Source organism: Chrysochloris asiatica, unplaced genomic scaffold, assembly GCF_000296735.1.
Source record: "Chrysochloris asiatica unplaced genomic scaffold, ChrAsi1.0 scaffold00020, whole genome shotgun sequence".
Taxonomy (NCBI): Eukaryota; Metazoa; Chordata; class Mammalia; order Afrosoricida; family Chrysochloridae; genus Chrysochloris; species Chrysochloris asiatica.
In genome coordinates, this window is record NW_006408538.1 from 18,375,921 (window position 1) to 18,380,772 (window position 4,852).

Sequence of the window (4,852 nt, forward strand, 5' to 3'; positions counted from 1 at the left end):
ATATTGAATATTGAAACATGGTGGGGAGCACTAGAATACTGTCAGAAAATGGGCCCCTCAGGTTGAATTGACACTCAAAATACAACTGGGGAAGAGCTGCCTCCTCAAAACAGAGTTGATCATGAAGACGCAAAAAGAGTAAATTCATTTTGCTGATGGGGCACAACTCAAAATCATGAGAAGACGGACTTACAAGTTTTCTATGGTAATATTTCTGGCTATTCCTTTCTCTTTCTCTCCGGTGCCAAACAGGTGCATTTTTGTGGTGGAAAATTGTTCGGGGGAATCGGTTCCAACTCATAGTGACCCTGCACAGGGTTTCCGAGGCTGCAAATCTTTACAGGAACAGAAAGTCTCATCGTTCTCCCGCGGAACAGCTGGTAGTTTCGAACTGCTGACCGTGAGATTAGCAGCCTGATTCGTAACCACTACGCTAACAGAGCTCCTTCAGTTATTAGTAGAATGACCAATTCATCCGAGTTTACCAAGTTTTAAAATAGAAAATTGTTCTACTTTTAAAATAGAAAATTGCACATCTCAGGAAGTACCTCAGTTCTAGGTAAATCAAGACAGCAAGTCATCCTACGTATCAAGGGAGAAACCCTTAAAATCAAAGATACAGTTACCATTCAAACACCCAAATGCAGAACTCAGTGATCCTGTAACACGTTTCATTTTGTAGCTTCACAAAAGGGGGCACTGCCAGTACATATGAAAAAGAAAAAAACAAACAAACAGTTGCTAAACCCTCTCTAAACTGAAACGCAAAGGGAACACGTGAGTAGGCATGTAAGCTTGCTGATAATCACATTGGTGTACTGGTGTGGAAGAGGGGGAAAGGCAGCAATGAAGAAATGGCTGAGTTCAACCATATTCCATAGACTCCTGTTGACCTGGAGATGAGAGAGAGAAGAGGAAGGGCTGGTTGGTCCAAAGAGTGGTGAGATCTGGGGACACCTGAGCCCATGGGCAAGGATATAGCCACAGAGGTCTAGAGCTGAGAATGAAGCATGCAGCTGATATGAAGTGAGGGGAGATGCCCAAGAACACCCAAACTTGCAGATAGTACCCATTTGACCTAGCCTCAATGGTTTCATAATCAGAACTTGACTACAGGAAGATGGGGAAAAAAATTTTTTTTTTTTGATAAAGGAAACAAGGGTAAATTGCTACAATTAGATGAACCTGACCTATACTCATGGAGGTAGTAACTCTAAATATCAACAGAGGGAAGAGTCTGCATATCAAGTATCAATGCTATCTCCTCTGTACACATGGCAGATAGGGATGGGCAACTTAGACATTGGCTACCTAAAATGAGGGGCCAATAAAGGCACCAAGTGACTGCCTTACAAGGCTTCAAGAGTGTGTTTAGTTTAAGAGTATGTGGGGGAAGATAGAGTCCTCACTGAATAGTTCCATCTTGTCTAGATGGACCTGGTGAAAAAAGATGGGGATAAGATTCTGATGATTCAATAGTAATTGTTATCATGACTAATTGCGACTGTACCAATTGTAAAGGTAGAAGTTTTGTAACAAAAACAGGGGAGTAGTTAATTTTATAGTCCAGAAACAACGGACCCCAAGACCATCAAGGGAGAAGAGCATAAGTGGAATGCAAGACCTTATCCAGAGAAGCAGCAACGCCAGAGATAGAGGCAGAGATGGGGGATATAGTGAGAGGGGGAAAAAAAAACAAAGACTGAGTTTATTGGAATGAAGACAACATAGTAGCATGAGTTACTACATGTTCAGCTGTCATTGGTCTTATCACTTGTCACCAGCTTTGTCTGAAGCAGTGTTTCTCAATTTTCTTCATTGTGAAGTAAACCCTTTCCCAATTCCTATACAGAACACTTTGGAACTAAGTCAGTATGCATAGTCCACTCCTAAAGTAGCATCTATATCAATAATTTGGAATCACACTTCATCGAAAATAGCCTGTTAATCCCATTTAATAATTTATTCAACCATTATTTTGTATCAATATATTCATGGAAATGTTAAAAAAAAAAAAAGGACTATTACAAATGTGTAAGAGCAGGACTATGTTCCATAAACTGAAGAGTTGTTTAAAACTACTGAGCCCTTAAAATAAAAAAAGCATATGATATTACATGATTGTGAATGTATAATAGAGTAACCTTAATGTGCGTGGGCTCTGTAGCATAAGCACTAGACTGTGAACCACGAGGTCAGTGGTTTGAACCCACCAGTCGCTCTGTGGGGAAAAGATGAGACTTTCTGTTCCTGCAAAGATTACAGCCTTGGAAACCTTATACAGGGTCCCTATGAGTGGAAACTTACTCGTGGGCACTTAAAAACATGAATTAACATGTGGATATATTCCCAGGTCTCAGCCCCAGAGTTTCTGATTTTAATGGTTTGGTATCTGGTATCTGGTAGGAGTTCTGGAAGCATAATGGATTGCATGTAGGACTGCTAACCAAAAGTTCAGCAGTTCAAATCCACCAGTCACTCCAGGGGAGAAAGATCAAATTTACAGCCTCAGAAGACTCAGAAATGGGATACAGGGTCACTGAGTTGAAACTGACCCGATGGCACATATCAGCAGCAGCAGCATTAGCATCTGGTATTGATACTTTTAAAATGCCATAGATGATTCTTATGCATAGCCAAGATTGAGAACAACTGGGTGGGGGATACAGAAACCACTAATATATAATACATTAGCATCAAGAAGCAATGAATCTAGGCTGTACCACTTACTAAGGATGCAACCTTGAGCAAGATGGAGGATACCTACTTTCCTATTCTTAAATAAGGGTTAAATGGGACAAACTATGTGAAAATGCTTAGCAGAGGGCTCAGCCTGTGGAAGATGTTCAACAAATGTTAGCTGAACTTGGCAAAGATTAATCTAGACCTGTGATTCTCAGTCTTCAGCACGCAACGGAATAAACAAATCATTGGTGTCCAGGTGATTTTGACTTAGCGATACTAAAGGTCAGAGTAGAACTGCCCCACAGGGTTTACAAATCTGTCATTTTTATGGGAAACAAAAAAGCTTCATCTTTCTTCCACAGAGCAGCTGGTGGGTTCAAACCACCAACATTTTGGTTAGCAGCTGAGTGCTTTAACCAATGCATCACCAGGGCTCTAGAATCACATGTTGTTTTTGTTAAGTGCCATCGAGTCGATTCTGACCCGTAGTGACCCTGTATAGGATTTCCAAGGAGCAGCTGGTGAGCTTGAACCACCGACCTTGCAGTTCAAATGGCTTTGCAGTCTGATGGAATAGCCCTAAGTGCCACACCAGGGAATTACATAGCAGGCTGGTTAAACCATAGATTGTTGAGGCCCAGCTTCAGAATTTCTCATTCAGTGTGTCTAGGGTGAATGTAAAGGAACCCTGGCGGTGTACTGGGCTAACCATTGGGCTGCTAAACGTTGTTGTTGTTATGTGCCATTGAGTCAGTTCCAATTCATAGTGACCCTGATATTTACGGGAGCAGAAAGCTTCATTTTTCTCCCGCGGAACAGCTGGTAGTTTCGAATGCACACCTTGCGGTTCGCAGCCCGAGTGCTAACCATTAGGTGATTTGAATCTAGCAATATACTTTTAAAGATTTATGGCCCCAGAAACGCAATAGAGCAGTTCGACTCTGACCTATAGGATCGCTGGGAGTCGGAAGTAGTGGTTAGTTAGGATGGATCTGAAATGCACATTTCTAACAAGTTCTCAGATAGTACTGATGTTCCTCGGGAGAAAAATGCAGCTTTCTACTCCTATAAAGATTTACAGCCTCAGAAACCCTATACAGGATCTCTATGAGTCGGAACCGACTCCACGGCACCTAACAAAAATTTATGTTTTTATTCGCAAGATTACATTCTGAGAACGTTGATCTTGACTATAAACTCTAGAGTGCAATCTACTAGTTTACTAAAGCATATTCATGCCTAATAGTTTCCAGTACAGATGAGATGTGAAGTGTTTGGGTCCCCTCCCCCCCTTTAATGAGCCTCATAATAACTAATACGAGGGTCAATATCAGAGTAAGGATTTTGTTTTGTTCTGTTTACACAGAACTTGTATCATGGCTTGGTATACAACAATGCTGAAAAAGTCATCATTGAACAAATAGCTGTAAGGTCACAATGAGCTGGAATCAATTACTTGGCAGTAAGTTTTTTGCTGTTGTTATAGCTACGTTTTACAGATGAGGGAAACTGAGGGAGAGATTAAGTAAACTGCCAAAGCTTGCGAATTGCAGGACTGAAATTCGAACACATGCAGCCTGAAAGCAGCATGTTGTTGATGTTAAGTGCAGGTTCCAACTCATAGCTACCTTGTGTAGGGTTTCCAGGGAGCGGCTGGCGAGTTTGAACTACCGACTTCGTGAATGAAACCGACCTTGGGGTCCAGTGCTTTATTCCACGGCGCCACACCAGGACTCGCACACATTTAAAAAATCTTAAAACCAGCAAAGGTCATGGGTGAACACCACCTCGAAGACGGAAATCAGAGGTCAGGGGTCAGGGATCAATAGGAAGTGCTTGCAGAACACAATATCATAAGTAACTAATACGCCACAGGCGGATAGATGGGGCGTCCCTAAGGATAGTCCCATCCAGCCTCAATTCAACCGGTGGGGCCATAAAATGACTATAATATCTGGAAAAAAAAAAAAAGCAGAAATGAATACGAATCTGTGGTCTAAGTAGCAGCCATAATGGGAAGAGGGCGCGTGCGCGGCAACCGGGTTCCTGAGCGCGTACCTAGTGTAGACGTGGCAGAAGGAGCGGCCCGGCTCTCCAGTGTGGGGGCGGAACTTCCGGGAACGACGCGACAGCCCCCTCGGAACCGGAAGTGGATCCTGGGAGTCTT